Here is a 27,163-nt window from a genome sequence, read left to right on the forward strand (position 1 = left end):
TGCAGCTCCCCTTAACGGAGTCCCAACCTTGAACCAGTCATCGTACTAAAGACTTCACCCACATTGCCTCATTTCTTTCCTGTGGCACTCCCCGGGAGGCAGCCGTTATCATTCGCTTGTACCAGAAAGGGGACCTAAGTCTCAGAGACATCCACTACTTGCAGATGTCGACATGCAGAGAGCCTGTGAATGATGAAGTCAGGATTTGAATTCAGGATCCTGCTGGCTCTGGCACCCTCTCCTGCCTCCTCTCCTGGGCACACACTTTTCCACTCTTTCATGCACAGTGAGCCCTCCTTTGACTTGCTGCCATGGACTTTTATTTCCAGTGACACCATGTCTTTGTGGGCTCCATAACAATTTGGATGGGAAGAACCATCTTCCTAGCCTAAGCAGCCCAAGGCTGCCAGTTGTCCACATTGCCTTACTGCACAGTCCACCGCTTCAAAGTGCCCCATGCCTTCCCTTTTCCAGTCCCTCTCCTGGGTTCCCTACATCTGCCAAGACCCACAGAGCAGAGGCACAAAAGTATTAACTGAAGTGCTGGCAAATTATACCAGAGGTTGGCTACTATTTTGTCACTTTATGTTAACCTGGCTTTTGAATAACAGTGGTGATACTGTTCAAGCAGCAGACCTTGCTGTTTGTGGAATATTCCACAATCAGAGTCCCTCAACATGACTGAGAATGACCACTAGACTTTCTCTTCAGAATTGCACCACACCAGACTCTTGTCAATCTCCTTATTTTTCCTTGTGCTGCCATTGTCTTCGCTTTCCATCTCTTTTCTTCTCTATTTACCTTTTCTTTACCCTTCTTTTCTCTTCACTCTCTCTTTTCTTTCTGTCCTTTTTTTCTGGTCTCACCAGAGCATGGTTCTGCAACCAAGTTATACCAAGTTTGAGGACGCATATCTTAGACTACATATAACATTGTCCTGCCACAGATTGGTATGTGCATTCAGGGTTTAGGTTCTTTATGTGTCTGTAGCTGAACTGATCTCCTCCGTGATTTGCAGCCTCCTCCTTGTCTATCTGCTGAGGTGTGCTCTCGCTGAGAATAGTCATCGAAACTTCGCGTTTTGGATATAAAAGGAACTTCTGATGTAATCTTACCCTAGAGTGCATTTTTCCGGTGAGGTGATATTACCTGAGAGCTTCCCAGCCACCTGCTGCTCTTTCCTTTCCACCTTCTTTCATGATGGTTAATTTGCTCTCATATCTGTCAGGGCATTAGGGGTGACTGAAAGTTCTCATCTCTGTCCAGTCCTACTTTCTGAAGCTCCAGACTTGAAGTTCCTGTGACCTCTAGACCAGGTTGCTCAATCTCGGCATTACTGGCATCTGGGGTTGGGCATCCTGCCCATTATTGAATGTTCAGCAGCCTGCCTGCCCTCTACCCACCAGATGCCAGGAACATCCTTCCCTCCCCCTGATATGGCAACTAAAACATTTCCAGACCATGCCAAATGCTCCCCGGGATAGGAGCGGGGGGTGGGTGGGAATTGTCCCCAGTTAAGAACCACTTCTCCAGCCTTTCCTACTTGAATGTTCTATAAGCCCTTTCAGATTCACCTTGTCCTGATGCACCCATTCTGCCCCCTTGTCTTTTATTCTCTACGTGACATCAATATGCACCTAGGGTCTGAGGCTCTGGAGCCTCAATTATCATGGATTCCACACACGCACACACACCCTCCACCAGATAATTCCGTTGACTCCCAAGTCATTTCTCTGCTGTTTCTTGACCTCTGAATCGCCCCCTTGGTCTCCATTCCACCACCCCAGCACGGGTCCTCCTTGTCTCTTCCCCAGATTACTGCCTCTGCACAAGCATCTCTCTCTCTTGGCCCCTGTCCCTGGTTCCTTCTGCAGCCCCAGCGGAGCCTTTTGCTGAGGCGCAGCTGTGCTCATACTTCCCGACTCCACTCTCACGGGCCCGCCCAGTTCTTTAGAAAGTACGATGTCCACGTAGCTTGATAATTATGAATTCCTCTTGCAAGCCTCACGCACTCGAACATCTGCAGCGCCAGTTCAGATGATGTGAATGAGGAAGGCCGGTGGGTGGGTGTGACACCAAAAGGGGAGCGCTGGGCTTGGGGTGATCTGGTGAGTTCCACGCAGACTAAAAACCACTATCGGCTGCATTCTGCCTGAGAGCTGCAGGCTCCAGTTCAAACTTCCCAGTTTTTCTCCCACTGCCCCCTCTCTTGCACCCCATGAGAATTCTGGCCACTTGCCAGGCTTCCAAATGCCCTGCTTGTCTCTGCTTCGTGAAAGGCCCTCTTCTTCTTGATTCCTTCTCAACATCTTACCTAGTCAGGAAGGCTCAGTGCAGATGCCACCCTTCCATAAACCTTCTTTCAGCCTCTCTCCTCGCCAGGCAGAGAGTACCTGCTCCTGTCTCCACGTCCTCCTTAGGCTTGGTTTGCACCTTTCCAAAAATAGCAGTGTCCTGCCATAAGATGGTGATGATGGCATGTCTTAGTTTCACTACCAGCTCGCACCTTCCTTATGGGCAGGAACCACCTCTTCCTTGTCTTCGTGTCACCTCCAGCACAGACTTGCATGGCACCCAGTAAATGTTTCAGTTGCATGGCCAAGGTCACCACATCCTCTGGCACACATTTCAGATGACCTTGTCATCCAACTCATGCCCCTCTCTCTTATTGCTGCACATTCATTCCTGGCTGACTGTCCTATAGGCTTTGCAGAAATCAGTATCCACCTGTATGGGAAGGACTTTCTTAATTACTAAATGCATCTGGCTTGTGCATTCTTCTGTTTATACTTCACAAACCTATTAGGCAAATTTTAAGTTCCAAATGGGGTAAGTGTAAGAGATCTTAGTTTTTCCATAACTAGATCCACTATTGGGGAAAATCTTGAGACAGTAATAAGTTTAATAATATTTAGGTAAGTATTAATGATTAGAAAAGCACAGAAAGTTTACGTTATAAAATATGTCATGCAAATATTTTATATAAAATATGTAATAATAAAATATATGTAACATGAAGTTTTCTACACTTTTCTAATCATTAACATGCACCTAAATATGATTTAAATTTCAGTATTATTAAATTGTCCCCTTAGTGCTTGAGGATAACTGCTTTGAGTGACATTGATATATGCATAACAGTAAAAATAAAAACTGACCAGCAGGGAAGTGGACTTGGCCCAATGGCTAGGGCGCCCACTTACCACATGGAAGGTCCACGGTTCAAACCCTGGGTCTCCTTGACCTGTGTGGAGCTGGCCCACGCTCAGTGCTGATGTGTGCAAGGAGTGCTGTGCCACACAGGGGTGTCCCCCATGTAGGGGAGCCCCACGTGCAAGCAGTGCACTCCGTAAGGAGAGCCGCCCAGGGCAAAAAAAGTGCAGCCTGCCCAAGAGTGGCACCGCACACACTGAGAGGTGACTACAGCAAGATGATGCAACAAAAATAGACACAGATTCCTGGTGCCACTGACAACAATAGAAGCAGACACAGAAGAACACACAGCGAATGGACACAGAGAACAGACAACTGGGGCGGCCGGGCGGGGGGTTAGGGAAGAAGAGGGAAGAAAGAAATGAAAAATAAAAATCTTAAAAAAAAAAAACAAAAAAACCTGACCAGCAGTCATTGGAAATGTCATGCATTTGCAAGATGGCTGCTGCGTGCTAGCTAAGAACCCGCCCCCTTTCATCAAATGGAATTCTGTTTACCTTGTCATCCTTGCATTCCTATTGCTTATTCCCTATCACATTATACCAAGGTTGGTAACTGGAGACAAGGTTTTATCTAGACTCGATTGTGATGATGTCTTTTCCAACCTTCATTGCAAATCCAGGCATCAGTGCCTTGCGAGGCCATCCAGAGGCTAGCGTTTACTTCAGACTTTCCTTAGTAATTACTCAAATGTTAGAATTGGCAAGTGGGGCTTAGAGATTATAAGAACATAAAATTCTGTTGGGTTGCCATCTCATGTTTGTGAGCAGAGGACGTATTTCCTCTCTTTTGTTCATTTAACAAGATCTATTGCTTGATTTACTCCCTGATGACAACTTTTTTTGGTCTTTATTTTTTTAAGGTTACATTTAAAAAATATGTGGTTCCCATATACCTCCCACCCCTCTCACCCCACTTCTCCCCCCATAACAACAACCTCCTCCATCATCATGAGACATTCATTGCATTTGGTGAATGCAACTCTGAGCACTGCTGCACCAACTCATGAGGTCTTAATGCTAGAGCAGTCTCTCTCTCCTGGTTGTCGTGTGCTTGTAGGCTAATTGCACCCTTGCCATGCTTAGCCTACCTGCAGTTTCCAGCTCCTGCCCGTACCCTGCAGCGGCGAGCTCCAAGGACTGAATGCAATCTTCCTTCTTGTTGGCAACCAAGAAATAAAGATCATTATAAGGTATGAATAAGGAATGCAGTGATTTCTCTTGGTGTGTTTGTGCTTTATAAGAGGAAAGTTAAAGATGATAATAAGAACACCTGTGAAAGTCATCAGGCCATGGGGAAAACTCATTTTCCATTCTAGCACCTCACCCTTTGGTGTGCTTTGGCACCAGAGAACACAAAATATGTTCTCTGTGTGGACCAGGAATGTGTCTCTTCATTCAGTCCTGCCTGAGAGCTCACCCGGAAAAAACATAGGCTAAAAACAGGAGTAAAGTTTTTCGACATATTATCGTTCCATGTGGGGCCTCTCTGCTTTTTTGCAGGAATAAAGTTTACTATAGCTGTAAGACAGATGTGCTTTGAGAGGAAACGATGTACATTGTCTGTTCAGTAAGACCCTCCCATTTCCAAGGGGCTGTCTTGTTCTGTTTTACTGGCACCAGCCATGCTAACAAATCCTGAGAAATATTTGCGGATTTTTCAGTGAAGCCAAAGCACTCTCTTTTGATTCCTTTTCGCTCTCAGAGAAAAAATAAAAACTATTCATCTGTTTGAAAAGCAGGGAAGAATTCGGCAAGCAGAATATTCTCTCTACCAAGCTAGAAGGTTGTTGACTTACCTCTTTCCATCACTTGCATCAGGAGACTCTGCCTGCAGGAAATAGTATCAGACAACAGAAAGTTCTTTTACTTGTAGGCATGGATGAGGACTGAGCCATCTTCCTAAAAAATAATTTAAAAAACCCAAACCCAAAAACAAACAGGTTGCTGCCCAAGAGAAAACATTTTGCCCCATTTCTACTAAAAAGCAAGCTGTTTACAGATGATAAATTCATTTTAAATTGGAAAATAGGAGTCATTTTCTAGAAGCATGAATATGCTTATTTTAGGTTGTTTATTGAAAATATTTCTGAGGCAGTAAAGTGAGAAAAAGCAGGTAAATAAGACAGTGCCTCCAGCAACACTTTCATTGGCACTTTTCCATTAAATTTAATATGAAGTTTTTCTGGTTATCTTCCTTGGAAGAATCAAAAAAGAAAGTTCTGAAATCAGCTTATGAATTCACAAAGTAGCCAGTCCGCCTGTGTTTCATGGGCACGGAGAGAATGACCTCCCTTTATTTTTTCCTCTAAGAATGCTCCCCTCTGAAAATTATGTGCTGCCCCCAAAGGGGAGCCCTGTAGCTATGGAGGGGAGGGCAGGTGACCCACCCATGCGGCCAGGAAGTCCTGGGTCAGCCATGGACGTCCAGTTATGCCAACAGCTCAGTCCACTCTCTCCAAAGCCTTCTGGGACTTACATCCCTTGATCCCATTCATATCTCAGAACTTTGCTCTCATCTTTTTTTATTCTGTCTTATGGAATTGGGGCTGGGTAAGGAAATAAAGGCCATGTTTGTTGAACTTCTTTCGTGTACCCAACACAGTGCTTGGTTATCTGCTCTATTTCCCTCAATGTATGGAGAAAACAGGGGGCAAAGGGCTTTGTTCCTTTAGGTTCTGACCTTGGGTCAGTGGGTTCTTTTTTTTTTTTTTAATTTTATTCATTTTGTAAAAATATTACATTCAAAAAATATGAGGTCCCATTCAACCCCACCACCCCCCCACCACCACTCCCCCCCCACCCAACAACACTCACTCCTATCATCATGACACATCCATTGCATTTGGTAAGTACATCTTTGGGCATCTCTGCACCTCATGGTCAATGGTCCACATCATGGCCAATACTCTCTCACGTTCCATCCAGTGGGCCCTGGGAGGATTTGCAATGTCCAGTGATTGCCCCTGAAGCACCATCCAGGGCAACTCCAAGTCCCAAAAACGCCTCCACACCTCATCTCTTCCTGCCATTCCCCGTACCCATCAGCCACCATGGCCACTTTTCCCACTCCAATGCCACCTTTTTGGGTCAGTGGGTTCTTTCCAGTTCTGAGCCCTTAGTTACTCAACGGCGTGTGCCAATTGATTGATTCTTTGGTTTGTGTCCCAACAAACCCTGCAAATTTAAAGGAGAAACGTTGAAGCCAAAAAAAAAGGGGAGAACTATGTCAAACTGTCCGTTAAACTGCTACTATTTTTGATTGATGATAACTCAAAATTTCCATTGGACTAAACCCACTGAATTGTACAATTTAAATGCATGAATTTTATGGGAGGTGAATTATATCTCAATAAAGACTTTAAACATGCAGATACACACACAGAGTCATTCAACAGGTATCTATTGGAATTTCAAGAAATGTCAATTTGACCAATAAGCCCATCAACCATGAAAGTCATTGCTAAGGGCTCTGTTGGGAAAAGGTAAAAAACAAGAAAGCCACACCAAGATTTCTCCTTCAAATTAAAAGCAATTAAACAGCATTTTATTATAAAGCTGCTAAGCCACAAGTCTTTAAATCTTCCAGAGAATTAAGCCTATAAACAGTCAGGATCCACTCAATATAAAATCCTTCCTGTGGAAAAGGCATTATTCCAGCCAAAGAATTAATTTTGTGTTGGAGTTTAATTTGACTTTTCTGCCTTTTTCCACACCACATTATTTTTGCCTTTGCCATTTATTATTAGCAATTAAGCACCAACTAAACTGATTTCCATTATAATCTAAATTATATTTTTGACAAAGCTTAATTTTAAAATGTCTTAACATTATTTAAGTCATGCATACTACACAGGGGTCATCAAGTAATTCCTCTCTGGTATTTACCCTAATTACACTTAACTTTCCTTAGGTGACATACGAAACAGCCTCATTTGTTTCAATAAACATGCCATGAAAATCCAACAGTGAAGGGAGATGGCCAGTCTCGAGGCTGTTTGTTAGGATTCTGTTTAATTCAGCTCAAAAGGTAATTACTGAGCGCCACCATACCCACTGGGCTCTGCTGTGTTTGAGGCAGTTCTCGCCCTCGGGGATTTATTGTCTATAGGTGGAGTAATATTAGCATACAAATGAATGGGATCAAAACCATTCCTCCACCATACCTCACACCATTCAAGCCTGGTATATCTTCCTGGAAAGTGTGTGAATGGCTTTGGATTCTGAGTGAAGAGGAAGTCCTTGTTTACATGTGCATCTATCTACTGATTCACTCTTGACCTGGCATGCAGAGTGTGGTCATACCTGTATTTGTTACACATTTAGCCTACCTAAAAGCATGTTATAACATGTGTAGCTCTCAAAGCAAGTTCATTCCATATGTTGGTCCTTTGGGGGCATTCCATATATTGATCCTGCAGGGGTGTTGTCAAGCTTGCCAAGGTAGATGAGCCCAGGGTACATATTTTGAAATATTACTCATGTCAAGGTGTCACTACTGCCTGAATCTGTTCATGTGATGACATCTCAATTTTCGTTGTAGACAGAAGTTTGGCTTCAAAGTAAATGAAGTTAGAATGCTCATTTCCATTTGCTGTTCAAAGTTGAAATTGTCTTTATTGTCTGTGTCATGGTTACATGCCCTTACGGTTTATAATTAAGTTCCATGATAGTATTGATTTCTCCATGAGGGCCCCTAGCACAAAGAATAAAGATGACATTTCTCTTCTGACACTTTTAGAGATGGGAATTCATTAAATAGTTAAATACTCTTATTGGTGGCTTTTCCTTTGTTTTCATTTTATTAAATAAAAAGATGCAAGGAGCACCCTCTTGGTATTTTCTTTGGTTTTACACCACAGGAGAGAATTGCTTTCTTGACCGGCTTCTTTAATTCATGCACCATTGGCACAGATGCTAAGATCCCCTGTGACTTCTTTGGTCCTTCAAGATTTGTTTTTATTTATCTATCTCCCCCCCACACACACCGCCTCATTGTTTGCGGTTACTGTTGGCTCCCTGTGTACGTTCGCTGTGTGCTCTCTGTGTCTGCTCGTCTTCTCTTTAGGAGGCACTGGGAACTGAACCTGGGACCTCCCATGTGGGAGAGAGGTGCTCAATTACTTGAGCCACCTCTACTCCCTGCTTTATTGTGTCTCATTGTCTTTCCTCTTTCTGCCTTCTTGTTGCATCACCTCGCTGCGCCAGCTCACTGTCTTGCTTGTCTTCTCCAGGAGGCACCGGGAACCCACCCTGGGACCTCCCATGTGGTAGGCAGGACTCCAGACCTTGAGCACACACCCACTTCCCTCCATTGGGACTTTATAGTAAGTAGTTGGAAGACAGAATGCTTTGCAAACATGCTAAGATTATAAGCAAAGCCTACTTACTGTTAATATACCCAGGCTCTCTGGATGCTAGGTTTCTAAATTGGACCCCTTGATAAGAAAAAGGCTTCTAATGTATCTCCAAATTTGGTCAGGGTTGACTTTACCCCCATGTGTAACTGAACTTGCAGTTGGACCCACCATAGCTTCTGGAGAGTGTAGAGCCTGGAAGATTGTGTAATTCAGTGTGGGTGTGACTGGCCTGCTAGGATGAAGATGATGTCCAGTTACTGTGCTGGGCAATTGAAATGAGATTACAATGCCAGAAGAAAGGGTCGGTGTTAGGAAATCCGATGAGGGTTGTTTTTTGTTTGTTTTTCTTTTACATGTTGGGTTGGAAGGGCAGGGAGGATATTCTGACGATGATGTGTGGCAGGAGGTTGGAGCTCAGAGGAGAGACCTGAACTAGAGATAAAATATGAGAGTTGTCTCCACAGTTGAAAGTGTGGAATGAATGTGATCATGAGGAGAGAGAACATGGAGAAAGAAATGTGGAAAGGGCTGAAAAATGACCTCTCAAAAAGGCTGGCCATTAAGGCTTAAAAGTGGAAACGAATCCAGGCCTGAGCTTAAGACAGAGTTGTCTGAGAGGTAGAAGTACAAATTCTCTGACTTCAAGGAAGGAGGGTCTTTCAAGAGAAAAAGGTGATGAATTAGGCCAAATACCACAGAGAAGAGGTGGCTTAGAAGAAGGGACTAAGGATTTGTCAATTGGCAGAGAAGGGTCGTTGTTGTCCCAAAAGAGGTAGGAGCAATACAACACAGTGTATTGTATTCAGTACAAGTGTTGTGCATTAAAGAAAGAAGGGGTAGGGAGAATTAGAGAAAGGAAATACAAATGAGCTTCTTAAGGTATTTGGCAGTGAGGAGAGAGAGCAGCGGGGCTCCATTTCCTAATCGCAGCCTCAGAGGACACTTCTTTTTAAAAAATATTATGAATTTCGAAACCCTGAAAACTCTCCTCTACCCATAATCCAGAGTCAACATTTGTTAAAAATGTGTCCCATTGCTGTATCCATTCATTTCACCTTGTTCCATTTTATTTATTTATTTAATTAAATTTAATTTATGACTAAAACATTTTTAAAGCAAATCCTAAATATCGGGCATAAGGGTACATTTCTAAAAAAAAATCCTTATTGCCACAATACTATTATTATATCAAATAAAATTATAATAATTCATTGACATTATCTAAAAACCACAATTAAGTTTCCTTGACTGTGCCCAAAATGTCCTTTTATAGCTGGTTTATTCAAATCAGAGTCCAACTGAGGTCCATATATTAGAGTTGGCTGTTAATATTTCAGTCTATTTGAATTTAGAGCAGTTTCCCCTTAATCTATTTTCACAAGCCATTGTGGTCACTGAGTCAGAGATCTTGCATTTGTCTGGATTTATCTGATGGTTTCCTTCTGGTGTCACTTAATTTGCTCCTCTTTCCCCCATAGTATTTCTGAAAATGGAGGCTGCTTTAGAGCAGAGATCAGCAAATATAGTCTGACTATTCTTATAAATAAAAATTTATTAGAACACAGCCATTCTCATTTGTTTATGCAGTGCCTGTGGCTACTTAACTCACTAAACCGGTAGTATTGAGTGGTTGCTATAGTATGGCTCACCGAGCCTAAAATATTTATTATCTGACCCTTTACAGAAAAAGTTTGCCAACCCCTATTCCAGAAGTTTGATTAGAATCAGGGTCAACTTTTTTTTGGTAAGAATTCTTCATAGGTGGAGTAGAGTGTTTTGTATTGTATCATTAATATATGATCGACCCACATTTATCAATACTAAGATTAATAAAAAACGACAGTCTCCATCAACTTTTTAATCTAATGGTTTCATTATTTAACTTTTAATTAGTGATTTCCTTAGAATTCTGTTCTTCCTTCTGTGTTTATTAATTATAATTCCTTTGTAAAAAAGATTTTGCCTTTTCAACTAGGGCATTTTGGTTTCCCTGAAATATAGTTCATAGAGGAAGAGCAGGATAAATGTTTAATTCTTTCCTTTTATTGAACAATTTTCAAAGAAAGGGATGGGTGTCCCTTATATCCACTGCTGTCTGATGAGAATATTCTGAGTGCCATTTTGAACTCATAACTTTTTGTATATTCAGTATGTATGAGTCGATTACTTTATTATCCCTTTGTTGATTAAATTGTCCCATCTTTGGCTAATGAGAGTTCATTCATGTTGACTTTTGTGTCATTGTAACATAGCCATTAATCTTTGATGATTCCTTGCTCTCCGGCACAATAAAATGCCCCACTTTCAGATTGTAAATTTCATGTAAAAATTGTGTCAATGGTGGGCACCATTTACCTGTACTTGATATTAGCAGTAAAGCCTCTTTTGTTTCCCCAATAAGCAAAATCATATATATTTATGTTTAAAAAGTTTCCACGGGTTCCTGGATTATTGTATTTATTAGGAATGGAGTCCTTTAATTTATACACCAAAATTCAGAAGAAAGTTTGGCATACAATTTTCTTTTTGTGCAGTCTTTATCAAGTTTTTGTTATCAATGGTTACATGTACCTCACAAAAATAGTTTGGCATTCTTTTTCATAGATGCCATAGAAATTTTAATTAGCATTGGTAGTATTTGATCATTAAAATTTGGTTGAATTCCCATTTCAGACCATCTGGACCTGGTGCCTTTTTGCCGGGGAGCTTTCTAAAAAATGTATTTCTTCTATACTAATTGGTCTTGCTAAACTTTCTATCTCATCTGGAGTCAGTTTTGGTACACCAACTCCTCTGATAAAGTTATCTCTTTCACTGGGTTTAAAATTTTATTGCATTGAGTTAGAAAAATGGTTTCTGATGATTTTTTATTAGGCAAATTGTGGGTTTCCAGAACAATCATGCAAAAATATGGGATTTCATGTACCACCCTATTACTTAGATGATTTTTAAAAAATTTCCACCAGCTTGTTGGTTATATGCACTTTATAATTTATTTTGTATATTTATCCTTCTTTTAGAAAACTTAAGTCACTTGTGGTTTCTCTATTTTGTTGATTCTTTTCCCAAAAGAAATAGCTTATTTTTTATTATTAGTTCTACTGTTTTTTTTTTTTGCTTTCTAACTCAAGTTGTAATTTTAGCCTTATTAAGCCCTTCCATTGCTTTCTTTCGTTAACTTTGTAGTTCTTTCCCTAGTTTTTTCAGTTGATATTTAATTCTTTTTTTTTTCATTTTATGGTGTAGGTAATTAATGCTCAGGATTTTCTTAGACCATTGCTTTAGCTATGTTCATAGATTGATATGTTTTCCTTCCATAATCATTATTTCCCCCAAAATCAGAAATGTCATTTTCTTTTTCTCTTTAACTCAAGAGTTGTTTAATATGCAGTTTATTTTCCAGATTGGGAAGGCCTTTTTAATTTTTAATTTTTTATTATCAAATACATCTTGCCCAGGGATAAGAGAATACTGTTTGTATCACTTCATTTTTGAAACTTACTAAAGTTTTCTTGTGGCCTATTATAATTTTGCTTTCCATACATGTCCCAGACACACTTGAAAGGAAAGTATGTTTTACCTTATTGAGACAGAAGGTAAAATAGTATCTGCCTGTGTCTATATCTTCTTTCATATCCGGTAGTTTCTACTTTAAGAAAATTGCTGATCTTATCTGCTGCATAAATGTTTAAATTTGCATTATATCTACTGCACATTATAGTTTTTAGTGTTGTAAAGTTTTGACTTGTTTCATCAATTCTTTTGGATCGAATTCTACCCTCTGTAATTTCAAGAGCACAACATCTGCTTCCTTTTTATTTGTATTAGCCTAATATATTTTCCCCAGTCTTTATTTTCACCATCTGAATATCTTTGTTTTAGGTCTATATTTTATATATTCTAGAATTGGATTTACTTTATTAGCTGATCTGAGAATGTTTTTCTTTTATAGGTGAGTTAAGCCAGTAATATTGAATGAAGGGCTGCTCTGATTCAGTTTGGCCTCACCTTAACCAATAGCACCTTCAAAGATCTTAGTTACAGATAGGATCACTTTCGCAGGACTGGGAGTTAAAACATGTCTTTGTGTGTGTGTTGGGGCATGATTCAATACATAACACACCTTTACCTTAATTTTTAGCGTTAATTCTATAGTTAAATGTATTTTATGCCTACCCTCAGATCATATGAGGGTTCTCTATTTTTTTAGTTGTCTGGAGCTTTTTTTCTTGTATGTATTTTCAGGAAAGTCTGTTCTGCGGTCACCCCTCGGGCTGAAGTGTGGTTTGCTGGCCTGGCGGGGGAGCAGCCGCGGCAGCCCAAGCCGCTGCCCCCATAATAGGGTGGCTGGTCGGCCTCACCGCCACCCCTGAAGGGAGCTCGGCATGGGCGCAGAGTGCCCTCGGGTCTCCCCTTCTTGGCAGCCATGCTTCCGCGGCCGCCCCTCCTCCCGGATGGCGCCACACGATGCCTGTGGGGCGGCACCCTTCTTCTTCTTTCTCCCTGCGCAGGCGCAGGGCGGAAAATTCCAGTCTGCCCTTTTCCCCTCCCCCGACAGCAGCAAAAGCCAGGCGTGGGCGGGAAACTCAAGTCTGCCCTCCACCCCAGCAACAGCAGCCACCAATCCCTAAACCCTGCCCCTTCCCCCAGCAACAGCGACAACCAATCCCTAACCACCACCCCTCCCCCGTCCAGTACCGCCCACTGACCTTTCGCCGGCAACCAATCAGAACAGGGCGTGGCTTTGACCAATCAGCCTTCCCCAGCCCCTATAAAACTGTTGCCTCTCCCTCAATAAAGTTGGACTTGCGTGTTTACCTTGTCTCCGCGGTAGTTTTTCTGCCGTGCGCCCTCCAGTCCTGAGAGCCCCCGACAAGGGCCTGGCCTCCCTTGTCCCCAGTTCATCGCCTGCTTCTCCGGGCGACCTCGTCAGCCGAACCGCGCAACCCCTGTGAGACCGACCCCTCGTCTGCTGCCGGACCGACCCCTCGTCCCAAACGGGACCAATCCCTCATCCCAAGCGGGACCGACCCCTTGTCCTGAGCTGGACCGACCCCTCGTCCGCAGCCAGACCCCACCTCTACCGACCGAGCAAGCCGCCGCACTGTTCATTTATAGTTTTTAAAAGTTTATAATTTTTTATTATTATTGCACTGAAAAGTTTGGCTGCACATAAAATTTTTGCCTCACATTTTCCCACAAGTATTCTCAAATGATCATACCTTTGTTTTCTAGTATAAAATGTTGCTGCCCAGATGTTGGATGATAGTCGGATTTTCTTTTCTTTTTTAGTGACTTGGACTTTTTGTCTGAATGCCCAAAGAATTTTTTTCATAGACTTAAATTTCAATAGTTTTACTAAGATATGTGTCTGTTTTGACCATTCTAGGCCAACTTTCCGAGGTACATAATATGTCTTTAATTGAATTTTTCTTTTACTTCTTGATTCTCTTGATTTATTGTTTTAAATATTTGTTTTGTGGTATTTATCTTGTTTTCTTCTTCAGGGAGCCTATTTCTACATATATTGGACACCCTTTACCTGCCTTCTATATTTATGACTTTCTGTTAAATCCTTTTGCCCTTTTCTTGTACTCTTTATCTTTCCATCCTTTAGCCCTCTCACAGTTCTCTCCAGAGAGTCTATTTGCTGTTATGTCCTTCTCATTTAGTCTATGTTTCAGAATGTTTTCCCTTTCTTTCCTAATTTATTTCTAATGTATCTCAGTTCTTGTTTCATTTTCTCCAGTTTTCTGACCATTTCATTTCTGAGTTTTCTATTTTCAAATTGTGCAACTCTGTCAAAGCTTTGAGAATTTTCCTAAATACTTTAAATTCATTTTGAAAAATCAGGCTGGAGTTTTCATCTGCTTTGTGGATTGTCAGAGCAGACCCAAATGAATCATAGATCTCACCCACACGAAGTTTTTACTAATGATTAGCAAAGGATACAACCTAAAGATATGCTCAAACATCGTTGGAAGGGCTCTAAACATCAAGTGGGCTTCCAAAAATACCTGTTTTTCTTAACTGGAATGTGTTGTTATTTTTGGATAAGTAGATGATTGCTTACCTGTGTCTGTAGTGTAAGTTCACCTAGAAGAAGTCATTTAAGATTGATGCTTGTCTGTTTTATATTTTGTTATGCATCCAAATAGAAAGCCTATGAGATTAACTTCCAAACTCTAGCAGTTGCAGCCCACAAAACAAAAAAATTCTACTTTTTTTCTTTTTCTTTTTTAATCATAAGCAATTCAGACAGACCTGATATATATCCTGCTTAAAACACTCTGAGATAAGAACTTCCTTTGCAATCTTCCTAAGAATATACCCTATCCAAATGCTTATAAGAAGATCTGGTTAATAAATATCCAAAAATTAAATATATTTCCTTACCCCCAGCCACAAATACAAAACATAATTATATATACCTTTTACAGTATTTCCCAGAACTAATGTATTTAAAAATAAACTTAATAAAGAAATCGTAAGAGCTCTATGGAGACCATTATAAACTTTTATCCAATCCAATGTCCACATAGAAGAGGTGGCATTGGATTGGGAAAAGTGGACATGGTGGACGATGGGTATGGGGAAGGGCAGGAAGAGATGAGAGGTGGGGGCGTATTTGGGACGTGGAGCTGCCCTGGATGGCGCCTCGGGGGTAATCACCGGACATCGTGGATCCTCACAGGGCCCACTGGATGGAATGGGGGAGAGTATGGGCCATGATGTGGACCATTGTCTATGAGGTGCAGAGGTGCCCAAAGATGTACTTACCAAATCCAATGGATGTGTCATGATGATGGGAATGAGTGTTGTTGGGGGGGGGAGAGGGGGGGTGGGGGGGTGGGGTTGAATGGGACCTCACATATATATTTTTAATGTAATATTATTACAAAGTCAATAAAAAAAAATAAACACACACACAAAAAAAAGAATGTGATAGACAGGAAAAAAAAAAAAAGATATTATGGACATAAAGAAATTATGCAATGTTTATGATCAAGAAGATTCAGTATCGAATATGTATCATTTCTCCACAAATTGATCTATAAATTCAGTGCACTTCCAATCAGAATCCTGAGAAGCTTTTAATGGACTTTGGCAAGCTCATTCTAAAGTATACATGGAAGAGACCAAGGACCAAGTATGGCTGAGATACTTCTGAAGACTAAAATTAAGATGGGGATACTCATGAAAAAGCTATAATAGCTAAGCCTTAAAGTCATAAAGACAATATAATTAAGACGGTGTGGTATTGGCATAGAAATAAACATACTGACTGGTCACACAGGAGAGGGTTCAGAAATCCCTTTCCCCGTCAAATTTATAAATTACCAACTTATAAGTGAGGGAGCATTGAGATCACTGGGGAGAGGATGAGCTCTTCAATTAATTGTCCTGAGACAATTGGTTATCTGTGTGGGGGGTGGGGCAAAAGAGATTTGATCCTACTGCACACCATATGAAAAATAAATTCCAGATGAATGAAAGAGTTAATTGAAAGACAACACTGGGCGGTAGACTTGGCCCAGTGGTTAGGGCATCCATCTACCACATGGGAGGTCCGCAATTCAAACCCCGGGCCTCCTTGACCCGTGTGGAGCTGGCCCATGCTCACTGCTGATGCATGCAAGGAGTGCCGTGCCACGCAGGGGTGTCCCCCACATAGGGGAGCCCCACACACAAGCAGTGCACCCCGTAAGGAGAGCCACCCCACGCGAAAGAAAGCCTGCCCAGGAATGGCACCGCACACACGGAGAGCTGACACAACAAGATGACGCAGCAACAACAACAAAAAGAAACATAGATTCCCATGCCGCTGACAACAACAGAAGCGGACAAAGAAGACACAGCAAATAGACACAGAGAACAGACAACCGGGGTGGGGGTGGGGGTGGGGGTGGGGGAGGGGAGAGAAATAAATAAATAAATAAATCTTAAAAAAAAAAAAGACAACACTAAAACTTTTATAGGAAATCACCCACCTCAGGGTAGAGAATTTTGTCTTAAGAAGCAAAAAGTGCTAACCATGAAAGAAAGACTGGTAAAGTTGATCTCTCCAAAAATTAAGAACTTTTACAAAGAAAATGAAAAGAAGAGCCACAATTTGGAAGAAATATTTGTAACGCAAATAACCAATAAGGAATTGGGATTCAGAGTATATAAATCTCTACTTAGCAATAGTGGCATAAGGAACTCACTGATAAATGGGTAAAGCCAGGGACATCACATGAAGGGTACTGGCGAAGAAACCTAGAATAAGATGCTCTATCTTGTTAGTAATCACATGACATGAGTTACCATCTTAAACCTAGACTAGCAAAAGATTTAAAAGTCTGCAAATACGAAGTGTGGAAGAGTAGGTGGATGTTGGGGAACTCCTATACTGCTAATGGGAATGGAAATGGGTGCAACCACCTCGGAAAAGAATTTGACATTATCTAGTATGAATTGAAGAGTCTCATTTCTTGCAATCCTGCAGTTCTACCCCAGAACACTCTGGTGTATCTCCACTAGAAGACTTGGCATATACAGGAATGCTTCTAGTTGTATTGTCCACAACATTCCAAACTGGAAACACCCAAATGTCTATAAGCATGCATAAAATAAAGGTGGTGTAATCACCAAGTAGATGGAAATGATGGTGCAGCAGCAACGTGCAACAGCTTGGATGAATCATAGAACATAAAGTTTAGCGATTAAAGCCAAGTCTCAGAAGATTATCATTTATCATTAAAAATTAGCAAACCTCAGCCATGTGTTGTATAGGGATGCATATACAAATGTGATAAAAACCTTTTGAAAGGCAAAATGCACATCATTCAGGACGGTGTTGACCTCTGGGTTGAGGGGAGGGCATGGACATTGCAGTGGTATGGATATACCACTATTAGTAATGTTTGAATTCTTAAGCTGCTGCAGAATGGACATCCATTTTTGTTATGCTTTATAGAATACATTATGTCACGAATATTATTTGTATGAATCCAATGTTAGACTAAAACTATAGTAAGGAAAGAGAAAACAACCCGAATAGCTCCTAACAGCCATCCCTTTACATCCATCATCCACTAAACCAGGAACCTACCTCACTTTAAGTTTTCTCAATTGTGAAATGAAAATACTTGTGGAGGGCCCTCACAGATGCATTTAGAGATTCCGTGTCCAGGAAAATGGAATTGAAATGTTTCAATAAGAGTCATGGGCCCAATCCTTGAATTAGATGTTTGTAGAGTTTTCTATGGCATGTAATTGCACCACAATAAGACTCAAAAGCATTTCAATAAAGAGTGGGTGGAAGAGGAGAATCATATGCCTTCAAGGGCTTCATTAGCTCTCTGCAGACTGGAGCTCTCCAAGCCCCTTGGGGATTAGCTTTGTTTACCTTGGTTCTGTATCGTTTTCAGCCATCCTCGAGGTCTGGGGAGTCACAGTGCAGCCTTGAAGTCTTTGGGAATAGTCCTGGGGTTGGAGGTGGGGGAAATAAAAGGAAAAAAATGTTTTTCTGCAAGTCCTGAGTTGGGCACAAACTTTGCTTACCAGCTTCTTAGACAATACATTGCAGTGCCAATCCCACAGGAAATGACAGGGTCATGCTTCAGTCCCTATCTCACTTTTGCTTCTGAAAGAAACTTCTGGTAAATTAGAGCGATGGCATTGGCCCACTTGAGCCTCACGATCTCCTCTTCTGTTAGACTAAAGATAGGATTTCTATATATGCCAATGGTTTTGGAAATACTTCATAAGGAGAGAGAGAGAGAGAGAAAGAGAAACCACAAAATAAAAACTGAAGCATTGCCCTGTAAAGAAAGGATGATGAGAAAGATGCATTTATCCAGAAGAGACACCTGGATGAGCTCTCATTTCTTTCCCCAAAATGCCAACCCGCACAACTGCAAAGATAAACTAGGCTCTGGTTGGAGCTGAATGGGGTCCCTGGACTTTGAAGCTATGTGGGTGAGGCAGCCCTGCCCTCTGAGAACATGCTGGGGTGGAATGGCGTAGCCCATGAAGACACGTGGTCCCATGAGTGTGAACCTATTGGTAAACAGGACCTTTGAAGCTGTTATTTGTTAAGGTGTGAGCTCATTTGTGAACAGGGTCTTTGGAGATCCTATTTAGAGGAGGCCAAATGGAATCAGGGTGGGCCTTATACCACATCCTTGGAGTCCTCTTAAGAACAGGAATTGGACATGGAAGTAGATCCCAGAAGTCAGAGAAAGCCATGAGTGGAAACCAAGGAGACAGATCTCCTTGTGGGAGAGGATGAGGTGCCAACCACGGAACCCCAAGGAAAGTGGCAAGCCAGAACCAAAACACTCCATATTTGGGGAGTTGGAATGGAATATGGCCTAACCAGACCTTGATTTGGGGCTTCTAGGCTCCAAAACCACGAGACTGTAAATTTCAGTGGTTGAAGCCAACCAGGGTGTGGTAATTGCCGGGGCAACCCTGGCAAACCAAGACCAATGACGTCATCTATTGGGGTGAAAAGACAGTTACATAAGTATAAAAGGCTTCCTGTAGCCATAAAAAGCGTGTGAGGCAGGAAATATTGTTGGTGAGTATGTATTTAGCCAGGCCTAGTCTCTGGAAAAGTGGCAGTGGGGAGCAGTAGATGGAGAAGCAGGAGAGGGTGCTACTTTGTCTCTTTTAGATATCAGAGTCCCACACATAGTTTTATTGCATGTGGGGATTCCACTGCTGAAAGTAGTTTGAAACCCATCGCTTTGGTACAGCCTCCTGGTCTTTCAGATGAGGAAATGGAATTCCAGAGAATTGAAATTATTTTTCCCAAGGTCTTATAGCCATTTCCTGAGAGTGGAGACCAGAGCACAAGCTCCTTTACCCCCAGGACAGGGCTTGCCATTAGAGACATCATGCCACCTACGCCGCACAGTGCAAGAAGGAGCACCCCGTTGCTTAGATTTCCGCATAATTAAAACAGGAGAAAAACTTTGAAATTCTGCCTCCAAATTGACACCTAAATGCATGAGTCTCAAAAAACTACTGTCAATAAAAACACATTGAGGGAAGCAGGTGTAACTCAGCGGTTGAGTGCCTGCTTCCCATGTACAAGGTCCTGGGTTCAATCCCTGATACCTCCTTAAAAAACAAAGAAAAACATTGGCATTTAACTCGACCAGTACATAACACACCCTGTTATGCTCATGGAAACAGCTTTCAGCATCACTTTCTCTTCCTCACACAAAAATGTCTGGTTTACATCCATGTTTTTCTTTCACTAAATCATAGAGTGAGGGGCATGAAATTGAGTTAGGAAGTAGAAATTATATGGTGAACTCAAGGCAAAGATTGCCTGCAATAAAAGAAAAGAAGGCCAAACGTAACGAAAGAAGGAGACAGAAAGAACCGGAGAAGAGTTGTAAACATTAAGAAAAATGTATTTGATAAAATGATCATTTCAGAAATAAATAAGAAGTCCTGCTCTCCTAGGTTGACGTTATTTCTGAAGCTACTGTGGGAACCGTTCCCATCAAAGGCCATTATCCCCACCGTGGCTGCAGTTCTGGTTTTAACAGGAAAATGCTGGATATTCTACGAGAAAGGGAGAGTTTGGACCAGTTCTAATTCTACTTTGTCATTTCAAACTTCTTGGGTTGTTTGGCAGAGTGCTTTGCATTAGCTGATCTTTCTTACCGGATTTCAAAGCCAAAACTTTTTTCCTAGCCTTAAAAACCAATGACTGGAATAGCTACCTTTGTCTATTTCTTTCCCTAATGAAAAATAGCTCTTAAATTTTTCTCCTAAAACTCCAGTCTGGATTCGTTCAGAGACATCTTGTCTTTCAGGCCTTACCACAGCCATCACCTCTTTCAGGACATGCTGAATAAAGTTGCCCTCCTACCAACTTGCTCCTCACTTTAAGTTCTAATAGCACTTACTTCTAGCTGCAATTGTCTTTTTGTATTAGTCAGCCAAAGGGGTGCTGATGCAAAATACCAGAAATTGGTTGTTTTTTTTAAAGGGCATTTATCTGGGGTAGGAGCTTACAGATACCAGGCCATAAGGCATAAGTTACTTCCCTCACCAAAGTCTATTTTCACGTGTTGGAGCAAGATGGCTGCCTATGACTGTGAGAGTTCAGGCTTCCTGGGTTCCTCCCTTCCAGGGTCTTGCTTCTCCCTGGAGTCAAGGTTCCTTCCTTCCAGGGCTTGCTTCTTCCTGGGCTCAGGGTTCCTCTCTTCTGGGACCGGCTTCTCTTTCCTCTGTGAGCTTACTTCCTGGGGCTCCAGCTTAAGGCTTCAGCATCAAACTCCAACATCAAAAACCCTCAGCTCTGTCCTTTGCCATGCCTTTTATCTGTGAGCCCCATCCACTAAAGGGTGGGGACTCAACACCCTAATGATGTGGCCCAATCAAAGCCCTAATCATAACTTAATCATGCCCAGGTATAGACCAGATTACAAACATAATCCAATATCTATTTTTGGAATTCATAATCATATCAAATTGCTACATTTGTATATGTGTTTACTTGGCTATTATCTGCCTTTATCACTTGACTGTAAGTTCAAAGAAAGTAGGTGTTTTGACTAGCCAGCTAAGTGCTTAGACACCCAATAAGTGAGTCACAAATACTAATTGAATGAGTGACCCTAGAATCCCTGTGAGAAGTCAACATAAGATTTCAAGTTCATTAGCTATTAGGATTCCAACGCTCAATATTGGATATGAGCACTTATCTTAAAAGGCTTATGAGTGGGTCAAGGTTTTATATGTAAAAGGAAGAAAAAAACAAAGACATTGTTTTTCTTCAGGCATTTCAATAGTCACAGCTGATTCAAAAATTTTATATTGCATGTTGTTTTGGGTTTTGTGTGCACAAGAACTTTTGCCATTGGGATTGCCAGGTTAAGAAATGTTAAATTTTATTTTCTTCCTGATACAAAGACTTGAGGATGTAGTCTCCCTGGCATTTCCTTGAGGGCATGGTCTGATCTTTGCAAAATGCAAACCTTACCTGTGCAAGTGGCTTTCTTGGCCCTGAGCACTGAAACCCTGGCTTCTTGGCTCCTTGCCAATGCCTTTGGTTCTAGTTTTGCTGCTTGACTCTTTAGCCCATTTGGTCCAGCTCATGCCTGGGCTCATCAAGTTTCAGGACGTTGACCTTCTTGTAGTTTCTTAAACTCATCAAACATTTTTTTCCTCCCCAAACTTCCATACTTGTCTCTCTCCTTGGCACAGTCTTCCCAATTCTTTTCCTGGCTCAGACTCCTAGTTCTTTAGATTGCAAATAGATGTCATTTCTTCCAAGAGACCTTCTCTGATCTGCCATGCACCTTCCCCCTTATCTAAATTAGCCCCCTTGTTATACTCTCTTCAGACCCTACTCTTTACTTTCTTGGCGTTGATCACGGTCAATAGTTTGCTTTTTTATTTGTTAAAGTTTGTATGTGGTTGTGTCTGATTAAACTGTACACTGGAGGAAGGTAAGACTATGTAGGTCTGTTGTACCTTTGGGGCTTGGTGCCTGGAACACAGCAGCTTCTGACTCAGTAAGTGTTTACTGAATGAACAGAGGCATGAGAGAATAGACTTGATCTTGGTGATCCTAGTGCCTGGTACAGAGTCCAGCAATATAATGGTCAAAAAATTGTGGACAACGAAAAGCGAGTCAATGAACAAATGATCCATTCATCATATTTTCTCATCAAATGTAGAAACCCTGTTCTCATACACATCATATGGTGCACTCTGTTCATTTGCTTTCCAAGTACCTTCCTTCCAGTCCAGGCTTCATCTAACTACAGTGGAAAAATCTACCTAGTTATTTTATCGATAGAACTACAAAGCATCCTAATGAAAAGTGAATAGGCCATCCTTCTTGTGTTTTACATCCTGATGTGAGTATCTCTAAATATTGATCAAATTTCTCTTCACCTGAGTAGAGATAGCCATTAGCGAATTTTGCTCCAAGGGAATTACTTTGACTCTTACAGGATATAAACTGAACAGGCACACTCAAGTGGATTATTATCTATAGAAGTGCAGAATTCCATCTCCCTTTTGCAAACCATTCAAACCCAGAAGTGCATTTTACACATTCTGACAGAAACAACTATAATAACCAACTCCAATCTCCTTTCTTGCCACTTTCGTGCCTGTAAGCATATGACACAAGTGCCTGGTAATGCTTGTTCTATTTATTAGAAAACATCTCTTGGCTTGAAAGCTCTCTGGACCACCACCCCCCCCGTTGTGAGAAAAGTAAGTGGCAAAGAGTTCCCACCGTCTTACTGCCCTGTGATAGATAGCTTAATAAGGATGATTGAACAGTATTTGACTAAGTGTTTGAAGCGAATATCCAGACACATCTCTCATATAGGTCAATCTAACATTTCCTGTGTCATTTTCACGACAAACGTTTGTCCAGAATTAACAAAGAGGATCTGAATCTTTCTAGGTGAGTAATCATGGTGTCAATTATGTGATTATATTTTTAATTACAAAAAAAACCCTCCCATTTCTTCTCTTCCCTCTTCCCCTGGTAACCTCTTCTCTACTTTGTATCTTTGTGAATTTGCTATTTCTAGTACATCTTATAAGTGATATCATACAATATTTGTCCTTATGTGCCTTTCATATTGCACTGAGCATAATGTCTTCAAGTTTCTTTCAGGCTTCGGCATGTCTCAGAATTTCACCCCTTCATATGGCTGAATGCTATTCCATTGTGTACCATACTTTGTTTGTCTGTTCATTTCTTGATGGACATTTGGGTTGTTTCCACCTTTTGGCAATTGTGGATAATGCTAGTATAAACATGAGTGTACAAGTATCTGTTTGAGACCCTGTTTTCTTTTCTTTGGGCGAATACCTAGAAGTGGAATTTCTGGGTCATATGGAAATTCTTTATTCAACTTTTGGAGGAAAAGTCGCACAGTGGATGTACAATTTCATGTTCCATTTAAGTGTACTCTTTTTTTAAAAAAATATATTTTATTAGAGAAGTTGTGAACTTACAAGACAATCATGCACATGTGTGGAATTCCCATAAAACACACCTCCATCAGTACACTACATTGTTGTGGAACATTTTTTACAGATTATGAGATAATATCATCAGAGTATTACCACTAACTGTGGTCGATAGCATACATTTGGTATATTTTACCAAACCACCCTATTATTAAGATAGTATATTTTTGGCATTGATGCAAAAATATTACAGTATTGATGTTAACTAGAGGCCATGGTTTACATTAATTTCATTTTCCCATGCTTCTCCACATTCTTACCACCTTGCAATACTGATGTACATTTGTTCTAGTTCATAGAATGACATTCTCTTATTTGTACTATTAACCATAATTCTCACCTACCTCTATGTTCACTATGTAATTCAGTCCCGACATTATCCTCTAGCTTTCTTTCAAATGACATGTATATCCCTAGACTACTCTTTTCAGCCACAATCCCATTTATAAACCAGCTGCATTAGTTCTAGTCACTATAATGTGTTATCATTAACTGTATCCTTTTCCACAATTTTACAGTCATGGTAATTAAAACTTCTACGTACATTAAACATCTCTAGGGAAACGGACTTGGCCCAGTGGTTAGGGCGTCCATCTACCACATGGGAGGTCCGCGGTTCAAACCCGGGCCTCCTTGACCCGTGTGCAGCTGGCCCATGCGCAGTGCTGATGCGCGCAAGGAGTGCCCTGCCACGCAGGGGTGTCCCCTGCGTAGGGGAGCCCCACGCGGAAGGAGTGCACCCCGTAAGGAGAGCCACCCAGCGTGAAAGAAAGTGCAGCCTGCCCAGGAATGGCGCCGCCCACACGTCCTGTGCCGCTGAGGACAACAGAAGCAGACAAAAGATACAAGACGCAGCAAACAGACACAGAGAACAGACAATGGGGGAGGGGGGGAATTAAATAAATAAATAAATAAATAAAACAAAAAAACATCTCTACCCCTGCTCAGTCCTCCTCTTTTTTTTTTTTTTCATTGTGGCACATTCATTGCATTTGGTCAGTACGTTTTGGAGCACTGCTGTACCACATGGATTATAGTTTACATTGTAGTTCACACTCTCCCCCAGTCCATTCAGTGGGTTATGGCAGGATATATAATGTCCAGCATCTGACCCTGCAATATGGTTTGGAGTAAGCTTACAACCTCTTTTGCAAGTCTGAGGGCCTCCCTTGGAGATTGCAATAAGGGGAGGGAAAATGAGGTCCCCTTTGCCTTGTGCCAAGGTCAGCTTAGAGAACATGGGAAGGGGTGGGGCACGGAATTAGATGTACATAGGAGGCCAGATACCTTACAGCAGCCACTTTCCTGCATCAGTAGTAGGAGCAGTAGTGCTTCAGCAAGGCCTCCATGGTCACTGACTGAAGATGGACTTTCTTACTCTGAGAGAATCTTTTGGACCTTCCTTTTTCTTTCATCAGAAGTCCATTGGTAGGCTTCCCTTGGTAGATTCCCTGATGGGCCACCAACAAAACAGCAACAAATTGGTTTAGGCTAAGAGAAGCAGAGAACTGAAAACCTTCTTGGTACAGTCATGGCTCCCTGATTTCTCCAGCAAGGTCTGCTTGACTTAGAGTCTGCCTTCTGAGACCTTGACCTTTTTCAAATGTTGCCAAATTGCTCAGTGCATTTATTCCTCAGACCCTCAGTGAGCCAAACTCATAGCCACTCTTCTCAAGGCAATGAACTGAAAGTCATTTCCACTTGCAATCCTGTCCTCCTAAGAGAATCATCCTACTTGGTTTTTCTCTCCCTTTTCTCAATAATTCTCAGAAGATCTCCTCTGGCCAGATGCTTACCTTTTCTACTATTTGTTTTTATTTTATTCTCTCTGGGAGCACTGCTCTCTCTAAGAGGAATGAGAATTTTGCTCGTTATTATGTATTTTTAACTCATTTGCCTTGATATAGAGTTTGTGATAGTTAAAGTACATGAACATAAAAAGCACAGAATTTGGTCCAGGGCTGACTAGATTCATGTGTTGACTGGTGGGCAGAGGGGAGGTTGGGCATGAGAGAGATCATGGAGCGCGCTTCTGCAGCCTCCAGGGGATCTGCGTTTGTTCACCATAATCTTCAGAGGAAAGGACTCAAACCTGAGATTTGAAGAGTCAGAAACAAATGAGCCCTGAAAAGTTTCAGAAAACCTTAGAGATCTATCATCAGTTCTTGGTCATCGATTAAATATTGGGCTTTGCTATAGTGATAGGAGACTCGAGCTCAGGTTCGTAATGTCCTCCATCTCTGTTATTTTGTTTTGCCCTACTTTAGTGGATGCTGCCCTCTGGAACTCACCTTCCCTAAGCCCTGAATCTCCTGCAATATCTTAAAGCTCTTTCTCCAGGACCATAGTCTCTGTAGCCTCCCTCTCCCACTTCTCATTCCTATTGAGCTCACTCATTATCTCTGATTCTACTACCTCCTCTTCTTTTCTTTGATGATCAGCAATTTCTGATTTCACTTTCTTCCCAGGCCATTATCAGTCATTGCACAACTACCCTCTAGAATTTCTTCCTCAATTTTCTCCATGTGTAAAGAGCCCATCTCCTATTCTAGGCTATATCCACTGTTGGCGTCTTTCACTTCCATTCCCAGGCTACCCAACACAGACGGAAAAGGCCAGGAAACGGTATGGAACAAATCCATGCTTTTCCTCCTTTCACTTTTTCTAAGCTATTGATATTATAGACCATTCTCTATGTTTTGATACCTTGCCATGACCTTGTGTCATGTCTCCTTCCTGGCTCGTTCATACCTCCCCCACCACTCCCTTTGTGCATCTTTGGAAGGCTGTTCTTTCTTTTAGGAGGCATTCCCTCAAGATGCTGTCTTCTCATCTTTTTGCATTCAGGCACTCACCCTTGGCAACTCCCATATCTCTACCTCTAGACCTAAAGTTTGGTCTGAGCTCCAGGTTTGTAGTTCTGAAAGGTCTATTTGGATGTCCCACCACCATCTTAACCTTCTCTTCCACATTAAGAGTCCTCTGTTTTTTGATACCATAATGCCCAGTTTTTCCTCTTTATCCACTAAATTACAACTTTATTTAATTATTTATTTTTCTTCACTTGATCTTTTTTCTTTTTTTAACTGTCTGCCTCCCAAATAGATGATAAGCTTGCCCAAGGCGGGCTATGCCAATCTTGCTCATCATTTTCTTCTTGTCACCTAACATGGGCTCAGTAAATTAATTGAATATAGAGCAGTGGTGTACAGCAGTGGTTGGCAAACCATAGCCCACAGACCAAATCCATCTGGATCAGTGTTTTCTTAAATAAAGTTTTATTGGAACAACACCACACTCATCTGTTACATATTGATTATGGCTGTTTGTATGCTAAGACATCAGGGTTGACTGAGTACATGCAACAAAGACAGTAGGGCTCACAAAACCTGAAAATCTTATTAGCTGGTCCCTTACAGAAAAATTTGCCAGTGCTCAGAGGAAATGTATACAACCCAAGGGAGAGAAAGGTAAAGAATGTTAGGCTGTCGGGAAGTCTTCTTGGAAGAGGAGAACCCAAAGTGAGCCTGAAAGGATGAAAAGAAAATACCCTAGGGTGGGATTGGGGAGAGGGGAGACCAT

General features: G+C 41.5%; 1 protein-coding gene across 1 annotated transcript in view; it reads left to right on the forward strand.

The window, feature by feature from the left end:
- Nucleotides 1-27,163, forward strand: part of ESR1 (estrogen receptor 1) — a 387,555-nt gene that overhangs the window by 319,546 nt on the left and 40,846 nt on the right.

Source organism: Dasypus novemcinctus, chromosome 28 (assembly GCF_030445035.2).
Source record: "Dasypus novemcinctus isolate mDasNov1 chromosome 28, mDasNov1.1.hap2, whole genome shotgun sequence".
In the NCBI taxonomy this organism is placed as follows: Eukaryota; Metazoa; Chordata; class Mammalia; order Cingulata; family Dasypodidae; genus Dasypus; species Dasypus novemcinctus.